Consider the following 12,860-nt stretch of genomic DNA (forward strand, 5'->3'; position numbering starts at 1 on the left):
CCCTGGAAGGAGCTCAAATCCAGTGACTGTCAAATAGAGAGGGATCCAAAAGCCTGGCCCCCTTGCCTCAAGGCAGGACAACTTTGAAGAGCCATCCCAGTGCTAAAGCTTCCTGACCCATGACCATTTTAACTCCTCCCTCTGTCTCATCCTTCCGTCCATTGAGCATTCTCCAATAAATTACTTGCATGCAAATTTCCATTTTAGAGTCTGTTTCCTAGAGAACCCAACCAAAGGCCACAGGATGGGAAAAACAACCTATGCTGATGGCAGTTAGAAAGCGTGTGGCCTGACAGCTTTTAAAACTGTCCCTCTTGCACACTCAGCAGTTCAGGCCATTGTAAGTAGGTAAGGAGTAACCGGTCAACCTTTTCGCTTACTCTACAGTATCTCACTTCACTCCCCACTGACCCCTCATATCCCTAGGAATTTTCCCCACCCACCCTTTAACAAGACCTTCTCTGAAAGCCTTCATCATGGGGGCTAAATGACTCATGATACTTTATTCTCACCTAACCTAATTAAGGTTGTCATTCAACCTTGATTCAAACTGGATCAAAGAATCAGCTTGCCATTAGAGACTACCTGGGGAACATGAGGGACCTTTATGGTGCCATACCACAGTGAACTATATGGTATCAGAGACAATGCTATGAACTCACCAAACCCCATTTTCTTTTTTGTCCTCCTAGGAGAACAAAACATGTCCTCAATGTTATAGATTTCCCAGCCTTCTCTGTGATGCAACTAGGCCATACGACTGAATTCCGAGACCCACATAATATGGGTAGAAGTGATGCCTGCCACTTCTAGGCCTGTTCCCTTACCGCCTCCCCACCCCTGACCCCCCATACACAATTCTTCATGCTCCTTTTTACTTTTTCTACCATTTGTTTGTAGTTAATCCAGTTGAATCCTAAGGTCTCAGGGCATGGAGCCATAACATGAATGGAGCCTGAGCCCCTGAATGGCTGAATGCAATAGAGCCTTTCTCTACACCATATCAACCATGCTTGGGCTATGCCAGAGATATTTTCATGTCACCTGGATCCTAGAAAATTCAGGAAAAAGAAAAGACTTCTTTGCCATTATAGGTATAGCAAGTGGAGATAATGTAATCAAAGGCATAATCACTTACAAACCAACAAACAACTGGCATCCTATATTTAGCTATGGAAGATATAAATGGATCATGTAATTATATTCACCCATACATATTACACACCATTGCTTGTGTGTTAACGTGCTTAAATTTTGTTTCAAAAACAAAATATCCTACTGTGATGCTCTGAGTAAACAGATTCTTAGCAAAATTAATGAACAATGCCTGAAAAGAGAAAACTTGAGGAAAATGAACCAAGATTTTCCCTGAAAAGTGAAAAATAGGAAAAGATATAAGGTTGGTTGGATAAATATAGAAATTACACGAACTAGAAATTTAAGAAGTGTGTTATTTTAAAGGCCAAAATAAACAAAGCATGATGTATATTAACTCACTATTACCATGCTTTCTAGATGTCTATAGTCCATACTTGGAAAAGAAAATAGCCAAGTGAAAACAGGATGACTTGCTTTTCTCTTTTAAGCAATTATTCTTTTCTGTGGAAGGATTTAGCTATGCTTCAATTCTCTGGAGGGACTCTATTTAAAAAAAAAAATTATATTGTTATACTTGAAACTATCTTCACAAAGGGCTCAAATTTGAAGTAGTAGAAAACTTTGGTTTCAAACCTATAAACGCAACTAATTTTATTCTATTCTAAATTTTATTATCAAGGAGCACATTGCATATTTTAAGTCATTCTGGAAGGAGGTTTCCAAAAAATCTTTCTGTTCATGGGAGAATTTGCTAAACAGCAACACTTTCAGCCACTCACTAATATCTGAGCACCTCCTACACTCATTAGTGATTCAATCCACTGTGTGTTCGTGTGTGTGTGTGTGTGTGTGTGTGTGTGTGTGTTTCTCATCATTTTGCTGCATTGGAGGCAGTTTTATGCCTCCAATTTTTAATTTTTAATTTTTTTGCATACATAGTAGGTATATATATTTATGGGGTACATTAGTCATTTTGATATAGTCATACAATGTATAATAATTACATCTGGGTAAATGGAGTATGCATCACCTCAAGCATTTATCCTTTCTTTGTGTTACAAACAGTCCAATTATACTATTTTAGTTATTTTTAAATGTACAATATATTATTGTTGACTGTAGTCACCCTGTTGTGTTATCAAATACTAGATCTTATTCCTTCTATCTAACCATACTTTTATACCTATTAATCTTCCCCTACTTGCCCCTCCACCCACCCACCCACTACCCTTCCCAGCCTCTGGTAACCATCATTCTACTCTCTATCTTCATGAATTCAATGGTTTTAATTTCCAGCTTTCATAAGTAATTGAGAGCATGAGTTTGTCTTTCTGTGCCTGGCTTATTTCACTTAACATAATGACCTTCAATTCCAACCACATTGTTGCAAATGACAGGATCTCATTCATTTTCATAGCTGAAGAGCAGTCTATTGTGTATATGTGACACATTTTCTTTATTTACTCGACTGTTGATGGACACTTAGGTTTCTTCCAAATCTTGGCTATTGTAAACAGTGCTGCAATAAACATGGGAGCATAGGTATCTCTTTGATATACTGATTTCCCTTCTTTGGGGGTACATACCCAGTAGTGGGATTGCTGGATCATATGGTAGCTCTATTTTTAGTTTTCTGAGGAACCTACAAACTGTTCTCCATAGTGGTTGTACTAATTTACATTCTCACCAACAGTGTATGAGGGTTCCCCTTTCTCCACATTCTCACCAGCATTTGTTACTACCTTACTTTTGGATAAAAACCATTTTACATGGGGTGAGAGAATATCTCATTGTAGTTTTTATTTGCATTTCTGTGATGATCAATGATGTTGGGCACCTTTTCATATACCTGTTTGCCATTTGTGTGTCATATTTTGAGAAATGGTTCTTTAAATATTTTGACCATATAGAGTTGTGTGAGCTCCTTATATATTCTGGTTATTAATCCCTTGTTAGATGGATCATTTGCAAATATTTTCTCCCATTCTGTGGGTTGTCGCTCCAATTTACCAGTTGTTTCCTTTGCTGTGCAGAAGGTTTTTGACTTGATGTGATCTCATTGTCCATTTTTGCTTTGGTTGCTTGTGCTTGTGGTGTATTAATCAAGAAATTTTTAGCCAGACCAATGTCCTGGAGAGTTTCCCCAGTGTTTTCTTTTTTATTCTTATTTGTTTTTTTCTTTTAAGAATTCTACATGCAGGATGGCCCCCAACATTTTCTTGTAGTAGTTTCATAGTTTGAAATCTTAGATTTAAGTCTTTAATCCAATTTGATTTGATTTTTGTATATGATGAAAGATAGGAATCAAGTTTCATTCTCTTGCATATGGATATCCAGTTTTCCCAACACCATTTATTGAAGAGACTGCCCTTTCTCCAAGGCATATTCTTAGCACCTTTTTCAAAAATGAGTGCACTGTAGGTGTATGTATTTGGTTCTGTGTTCTCTAATCTGTTCAATTGGCCTATGTGTCTGTTTTTATGCCAGTACCATACTGTTTTGGTTACTATAGCTCTGTAGTATAATTTGAAGTCAGGTAATGTGATTCCTCCAGTTTTGTTCTTTTTGCTCAGGATAGCTTTGGCTATTCTGGGTCTTTTGTGGTTCCACATAAATTTTAGGATTGTTTCTCCTATTTCTGTGAAGAATGTCATTGGTATTTTGATAGAGATTGCATTGAATCTGTAGATTGCTTTGGATAATATGGACATTCTAACAATATTGATTCTTCTAATCCATGAACATGGAGTATCTTTCAATTTTTTTGTGTCCTTTTCCATTTCTTTCATGAGTATTTTATAGTTTTCATTGTAGATATCTTTCACTTCTTTGGTTAAGTTAATTCCTAAGTATTTTACGTTATTAGTGACTATTGTAAATGGGATTACTTTTTAATTTCTTTTTCAGATTGTTCACTGTTGGCATTTAGAAATGCTATTGATTTTTGTATGTTGATCTTGTATTCTGTAGCTTTACTGAATTTATCAGTTCTAATAATTTTTGGTCAAGTCTTTAGGTTTTTCCAAATATAAGGTCATATTATCAGCAAACAATGATAATTTGACTTTTTCCTTTCCAGTTTTGATGCCCTTTATTTCTTTCGCTTCTCTAATTGCCCCAGAGAGAACTTCCAGTACTATGTTGAATAACAGCAGTGAACTGGGTATCCTTGTCATGTTCCAGATCTTAGATGAAAGACTTTTAGTTTTTCTCCATTAAGTATGATACTAGCTATGGGCTTTTATTATATTGAGGTATGTTCATTCTATACTTAGTTTTTTGAGAGTCATGAAGGGATACTGAATTTTATCAAATTTTTTCAGCATCAATTGAAAGTCATATGGTTTTTGTCCTTCATTCTGTTGATACAATGTATCGCATTGATTGATTTGAATATGTTGAGCCATCCTTGCATCCCTGGGGTAAATACCACCTGGTCATGATGAATGATCTTTTTAAGGTATGGTTGAATTTGATTTGCTAGTATTTTGTTGAGGATTTTTGCATCAATATTCATCAGAGATACTGGCCTGTAGTCTTCTCTTTTTGATGGGTCCTTGTCTGACTTTAATATCAGAGTAATATTGGTCTGATATAATGAGTTTGGACATATTCCTCCTCTATTTTTTGAATAGTTTGTGTAGGGTTGGTAATAGTTCTTCTTTAAATGTTTTGTGGAATTTGGCAGTGAAGCTATTGAGTCTTGGACTTTCCTTTACTGGGAGACATTTTGTTATGGCTTCAATGTAGTTACTTGTTATTGGTCTGTTCAGGTGTTTTATTTCATCATGGTTCCACTTTGGTAGTTTGTATGTGTCTAGGAACTTACCCATTTCCTCTAGATTTTCCAATTTATTGGCATATAGTTGCTCACAGTAGCCACTGATGATCCTTTGAATTTCTGTGGTATCAGTTGTAATATCTCTTTTTTCATCTCTGATTTTATTTTCTCCCTTTTTTTGTTCACTAGTCTGGCTAAAAGTCTGTCAATTTTGTTTATCCTTTCAAAAAATCAACTTTGTATTTTGTCGTTATTTTATATTGTTTTCTTCATTTTGAATTCATTTATTTCTGTTCTGATTTTTATTATTCCTTTTCTTGTACTAATTTGGGGTCTGGTTTGTTTTTGCTTTTTTAGTTCTTTAAAATGCCTTGCTAGGTTATTTATTTGAAGTTTTTCTTCTTTTTTGATGTAGGCATTTATAGCTATAAATTTCCCTCTTACTACTGGTTTTGCTCTATACCATAGGTTTTGCCATGTTGTCTTTCCATTATCATTTGTTTCAAAAATCTTTTCAATTTTCTTCTTAATTGCTTCATTGACCCACTAGTCATTCAGGAGCATATTGTTTAATTCCCATGTGTTTGTATAGTTTCCAAAATTCCTCTTTTTGTTGATTTCTAGTTTTATTCCACTGAGGTCAGAGAAGATGCTTGATATTACTTCAGTTTTGTTGAATGTTTTAAGACTTGTTTTGTGACCTAACATATGGTTTATCCTTGAGAATGATCCATGTGCCAAGGAAAAGAATGTTTATTCTGCAGCCTTTGGATGAAAAGTTCTGTAAATATCTGTTAGGTCCATTTGGGCTATAGTGCAGATTAAGTCTGGTATTTCTTTGTTTAGTTTCTGTCTGGATGATAAGTCCAAAGCTGAAAATGGGGTGTTGATGTTTCCGGATCTTTTATTGGGTTCTACCTCTGTCTTTAGTTCTAATAATATTTGCTTTATATATCTGGATGCTCCAGAGTTGGGTGCACATATATTTATAATCATTATATCTTGTTGCTAGATTGACCCCTTTATCATTATATGAGGACCTTCTTTGTCTCTTTTTATAGTTTTTTCTTGAAATCTGTATTGTCCAATATAAGTATAGCCCCTCCTGCTCTTTTTTGGTTTTCACTGACATGGAATATCTTTTTCCATCCCTTTATTTTCAGTCTATGTGTATCTTTACAGGTGAAGTATGTTTCTTATAGGCAACAGATAATGGGATCTTGTTTCTTCATCCTGCCCAGGGAAGTTCCAGTAATGCTGTCCAAGAGCTAAGGCCTGGACTCAGGGACCCCAAGAGCCTGCTTGTTGCTCTACTGCAAGGTGGCCAAGCTGGTACCTAAGGTGCAAAACAAAGTCCCCTTTACTTGGAGTCTTTCCTTGTAGCCACCACAGCTGGGAACATGCTAGGTCACACCTACAGTCAGCACATTGCAGTGCCCAAGGCCCACAGTGTACTACCTGATGGTTGCTTTGGGTTATTCATGGCCTAAGTCTCTTTAGTCAGCAGGTAATAAATCCTGCCAGCACTTTGTCCTTCCCTTCAAGGCAGCTGGTTCACTTTTGGCCCCAAGTGTGTCTAGAAATGTTGTCTGTGTACCAGGGCCTGGAATGGGGTCCTCATGACTCTGCCCAGTGCCCTATCCTACTGTGGCTGAACCGGTATCTAAGATGTAAGACAAAGTTCTCTTTACTCTTCACTCTCCTCCCCTTAAGCAAAAGGAAGGGGACACTTTCATTGCTGCAAGTTTCACTGCCTGGGGTTTGAGGAAAAGTGGTATAAGCAATCCTTTAGCTATCCCAGCTGGTATCTCCCTAGGTCATGTGCCACCCTAGTCCTCCAGCTCTGAGTCCAGCCCAGGGCTAAGAGTTGCCTAGGAATTGTAGGCCTTTTGCCCTAGACTGCTATCAAGTTTACCTAGGACCCCAGAGCACTTTGGCCTGATGTGGCAAGACTTGCCGAGAAACTTGAGTTCAGACCAATAGAATGGGAAATTCCCCTCTGGCTAGGTCTAGTCCAAATGCTCCCTCCATGCACAGGCAATGGCTGAGCCCAACATGGCTTTGCTCTCTGCTATGACAAGGCAGCACTGAGTTCAATGCAAAGTCCCCCAGTCACTGTGCTCTCCCTCCCCGAAGATCACAGACTCTCTGCACTGCACAGCCACTGGCAGAAGATGGGAGAGTGGTGGTGTTGGTGATCCAAGACTGTCTCTCTGACCCTCTTCAATGCCTCTTTCAATGATATGAAGTCAAAACCAGGTACTGTGATTGCCCACTTGATTTTTTGGTTCTTGCAATGGTTCTTTTCTGTGTGCAGATAGTTGTTAAAATTTGATGTTTCTGGTGGGGTACAAACCATGTAGACTACGATTCTGCCATCTTGCTCCACCCCCTCTGAGTTCTCATTACTCATTATTGGCCTTTTCAGGTTTTAGATTTTTTCATGGTTCAATGTTGCTAGGTTCTATGTGTCTAGGAATTTATCCAGTTCTCCTAGGTTATCCAATTTATCGACATATACTTGCTTATAGCAACCTCTATGAGAAATTTAACCTTAAATTTCTGTGGGATAAGTTGTAATGTCTCCTTTTTCATCTCTGATTTTATTTCTTTCGGTATTATCCATTTTTTTCTTAGTCTGGCTAAAGGTTTGTCAATTTTGTTTATCTTTACAAAAAACCAACTTTTTATTCCTTTGATCTTTTGCATTGTTACTTCATTTCAATTTCACTTTGCTCTGCTCTGCTCTTTATTATTTCCTTTTCTTCTACTAATTGTGGGTTTTGTTTGCACTGCTTTTCCCACTCTTCCCAATCTCTCCCTGTGGCTGTCACTGCCCCAGGCCTGTGGCAAATACTGCCTGACTACTGCCAATGTTCATTCAAGGTCCAAGGGCCCTTCAGTCAGCTTGTGGTGAATGCTGCTGGCCTGGGACTCTCCCTTCAAGGCAGTGGGCTCACCTCTGGCCCAGGACAGATCTAGAAATGCCATATCCAAAAGCCAAGGCCTGGAACTGGTGACTCCACGAGCTCCCACTGTGTCCAAGCTTGTACCTAGGCTGCAAAACAAAGTCTCCTTTACTATTCCCTCTCCTTTTCTCAAAAAGAAGGAGTCCCTCTACACAGTCAACTCAGCTGGTAATGTGCCTGGTTACATCTAAAGCCAGTACTTCTCTGAGTCCCTCCCAAAGCCGACAGCAAATACTACCTGGGTACTGCTGCTGATTATTTGAGGCCCAATGGCTCTTTAGTCAGCAGGTGATTAATCCTGCCTGGACTGGGTCCTTCTCTTCAAGGCCCAGGGTGTATCTAGAAGTGTTGTCTTGGAGGTAGGTCCTGGAATGAGGGCTTCATGACTCTGCCTGGTGCTCTATCCTACTGTGGCTGTGCTGGTATCCAAGTTGCAAGATAAAGTCCTCTTTACTCTTCCCTCTCCTCTCTTCAAGTAGAAGGAAGGAATGCCTTCCAGATTTGCAAGCTGCACTGCCTGGGTTTGGGGATGAGGTGGTACAAGCACTCCCTTGGCCACCCCAGCTGGTGTCTCACTAAGCCATGTGTCCCCCTCCAAGGCCACTGGCTCTGAGCCCAGCACACCACCAGGACTTGCCCCGGAAATGACTTCCTGTGGCCTAGACTGCCTTTCAAGTTTATTTAAAACCCCAGAGCACTTTAGCCTGCAACGGTGAGGCTTGCCACAACTAAGGTCCCAGTTGCTGGGATGGGTAGTTCCCCTCTGGCTAGGGCTGGTCTAAATGCTCAATCTATGAGCCACTGTGGTAGGGCAGCACAGAATTCCAATGCAAAGTCCCATGATCACTATGTTCTCCTTCCCCCAAGTGCACAGATTCTCTTTCCATGCCACGCAGTTGCTGCCGAGGGATGTGGGAGGAGTGGTGTTAGCAATTCAAGACTGTCTCTCCTACCCTCTTCTGTGCGTCTTTCAGTGATTTGAAGTTAAAACTAGGTACTGTGATCACTCACTTGATTTTTGGTTCTTATGAAGGTGCATTTTTTGTGTGGATAGTTGTCCAATTTTGTGTTCCTACAGGAAGGACAATCAGTGGAGGCTTCTATTCAGCCATCTTGCTCTGTTTCCTCTTTTATGTGTCTTTTTATTTGGAATCCTACACTGCCTCAGGGCAAAAAAGGCACTAGATAGGCTAAGACACAATGAATGGATATTCAAGCAGCTATACATATAAACTTAAGTTTATATTTCTGGTAGTATATATTTATGCCCTGTAAATAAAACGTGTTGATAAATTCTATTTCTCTTGATTTATAAAAATGCAAAAAATATGATGCATTTATAACTGCAGCATCGTCAAGTATATTTCTGACTAAAGATGACTCTAAGTAGGTATCAATGAGAACCAAATCCAATGCATACAATTTTACACATCTAACGATTAGAAAGATTGTCCACAGACAGGCTTCTGGCTACATACATTTCAAATCTTGCTTTTCCCCCACTACTTGCATACTTTGGTGACAAGTAACATGGGGCACACTCAGGTCACAATACAATCTCTGGTCTCGTGCATTGGGTCACAACACAGGGTGGCTCAGCACCGTGGACAGTATTCCTGGAAGCCTTTCCTACACCAGAGCAACTAGTCATAACATACACAGAAGGGACTGGTAATCAATAAGTATATTCCACCAATGAACTGTGCGGGTGTCAAAGTGCATGTTCCTGCTGGGAATTTTAAATCTGTATCTTTCATCTATGAGTAAAGATAATTGAAAGTTATTTTATATCCCCAACTTAACTTTCCCTTAGTTAGATCCCCCAAAAGCCCACAGCTGCTCAAACATCTCTCATTTTGAAGGGAAGTGTGATGGAGGGGCTTTTGAAACGGAAAGGGACAACAGTCTTAGTCAACTGTGGTTAAATTATCTCATTTTTTCAAGTTTTACAGAAAAAAATATGAAGACATCCCCAGGGCTCCTCTCAGCATTCTGGAAGGAACTCATCCAGTAGTGGGTCCTCAGGCTTAAGCTTCACCAGCTTCAGGGTGTTCCTACTTCTACATATGGGTTTTCTTTATTTCCTTATAAAAACTTTGTATTATGGAAATTTTCAAACATATACAGAAGTCATGATGATATATAATTACTCACCATATACTTATTACTCAGTTTCAACAACTATCATCTCAGAGCCCTTCCTATTTCCTCCATGACCCTGTCCACTCTTCTCTTCCCTCCCCACACCACAATTATTTTGAAACAAACCCTACACTTACATTTCACCTACAATTATTTCTGTACATACATGTTTAGGTTTATATTTCTTATATGGGGTTTTATGCCAAATCTATCAGTGGCCATAATTAAAATGAATGTTTTGACTTTTACAAGAATTATATTTATTTCTACTATTTTCATAACAGGAACCAAATCTATTCAACACTACTCACTTTTAACATTTACAATAAAGATGAGTGCTCACTTTGACAGCACATATACAATAAAGATGAGATTTCATTTGAACTGACAATGACCTTTTTTTTCACAATAAGCTGTGAATAAACTTCTGTTCCATGAACCCCCATGTGTTTTATTTTTATGGCTAATAATAGTCGTTAATCAATCATCACACATATATACATACAAATCACACAGAAAGACACATGTAATTTTTCTTCCTGTATCTCACTTCTCTAGCCTAAACTGAACTAGAGTCTTCAATTATGGGTAAAAGTCTGTAAAAAAGGCATTAGAGAAAGAAATAAGAAAAATACAAAAAAGTCATGTAACCTATTAATAGTTAAAGGAACTTAGGCCACATCCCACCCCACACGTGCAGATTTTTATATCACAGTTTGTTTGTTATTATATCACCATCATTACATGTCATGCCATTTTCATACATCATAAAGGATGCATAAAATAAAAATATTTTAAAATCTAATTACTAGCATTTTAGTCAAAGTTGAGAGAAGGAATTTAAGTTGGTACCTTTAGTTCAAGGAGAAATTTATATGATTTCACTATTCTCACTAGTAAAATAAAGCCCGTTGGGACACACTGCCTTAGGGAATTTTCCTTTAGAACCATAAAGGCTCCAACATGCAAAAAAAAATAGTATTTTAATATGTTAGAGAGCACTGGTATGTGCCTTGGCTCAGGAATTGCTCTGATATTGAAGAGTTGTGATAAATTCCTTCGCAATTTCAGAGTATACGCTAGGCTTGAATCCAAGAATTCTGGGGTAAACAAGACAAGCATGGTTCCTACCTTCTCAGAACTTATGATCTACTGAAACAGACCACTATGCGAGGAAGCACAATAAAATGTGGCAGTTACTACAGCAGAGTGATTACAGGGGCTTTGGTAGTGCAGAGTAAAGGAGATGAATCAGGGGTGACCTGGGAAGTGATTAAGGTGATGAAGCTGAGACTCAGGGTATTATTGTTGAGATTTCATTTTAGTGAAAGGATAGCTCTGTGCAGAGGGGAGGAGAGATGAGAGGAGACAATGTCAGGGCAGGAAGAACAGGTAGAAGACTACTGCCATGAGTATGGGCAAGGGAAGGTGGCACCCCACACCAGGGCAGTGGCAAGGAAAATGGGAAGAAGTGGACAGATTCGAGAGCCATTTCAGAGTTAACATCCACGAAGTTTCGTGACGGATTAGTAGGAGTGGGAAGGAAACAGGGAGTACTGGATATGTGTCCTAGAAGGGAAAGTGGCAATTTTTGTTGTGTGAAGTTGGACAAGGAGTTAAGCTATTCGACTTGTATATTCCAGAGACAGACAAACATCTCAAAGTAGAGCTCAGCATTGCACTTCATTAAATTTTGAAGAATGTGTGCAAGTGGTGTAATTACTGTTATAATTTAATGGGGCTGCTTTGTGCCTTGAAAGCTAGGAAGCAAGAATGCCTTTGTGTGTTCAAAATGCTAATTGAATTATCTCTGACTTTAGTTTATGTTCCTTAAGTACAAACTCTTAAGTCAGGCCAAAGGGATCACAGCTATGTTGTACCATACTTAACTACCTTTTTTATAAGCAAGGATTTTTATTCCAAAAATAAACAGAGGCATACCGACACAAACCCATAAAGTATGTGGGCTGGTACTTTAAAGAACTATGTATTTGCACAAGGACCAGGAGAGCTTTCTTAAAAGGGACCAGGTCCTGGGAATTCTCTCTAAAAGTGATTTATTTCTGTCAACATTCTTCTTCAATTTAAACATACACATTCACATATATTTAAATTCCTCCAGACATTTGAGTTTAAAGTTTTACTCCTGATCTACTGAGTAAATATCTTTAGCAAATAGGCAATAAATTAAGTGAAGGCAGCTTTCTTTTTGAATATACCTTCCTCATACAAATCTCCATCTAAACACCTAAAGATTTGATAATATTTATTTCAAGATATTTCCTATATTTATATATGTATTATGTGTGTGTATATATATAACATATATATTAAAAAACGATGGAAATGTCTAAGATTTGCTGTTTTTTTTCTCACAGAAGAGTTTTCTTCAGCTTTCTGACAATGTAGATTTCAAACTTTACAGATGTATTTATAGAATCATTTTCAACAAACATTTGTTAAACACCTACTCTATATAGGTGGATGCGCTAGTGTATGTCAATGTGTATCATTACCATAATAAGTCAATTGTCAAAAAAATCAGACAACTTAACTGACAAATAATAATATTAAACAACCTCATGGCCACAAATGGAAACAGACTTAGGTGAACACTTTCTACCTTTCTAGTTTATTTAGAGGACAACTAAGAACGAAAACAATCATTTACAAAGCTTGTTCCCACACCAGTTAGAATGGCGATCATTAAAAAGTCAGGAAACAACAGGTGCTGGCGAGGATATGGAGAAATAGGAACACTTTTACACTGTTGGGGGGACTGTAAACTAGTTCAACCATTGTGGAGGTCAGTGTGGCGATTCCTCAGGGATCTAGAACTAGAAATACCATTTGACCCAGCCATCCCATTA

Source organism: Pan paniscus, chromosome X (assembly GCF_029289425.2).
Source record: "Pan paniscus chromosome X, NHGRI_mPanPan1-v2.0_pri, whole genome shotgun sequence".
Classification (NCBI taxonomy): Eukaryota; Metazoa; Chordata; class Mammalia; order Primates; family Hominidae; genus Pan; species Pan paniscus.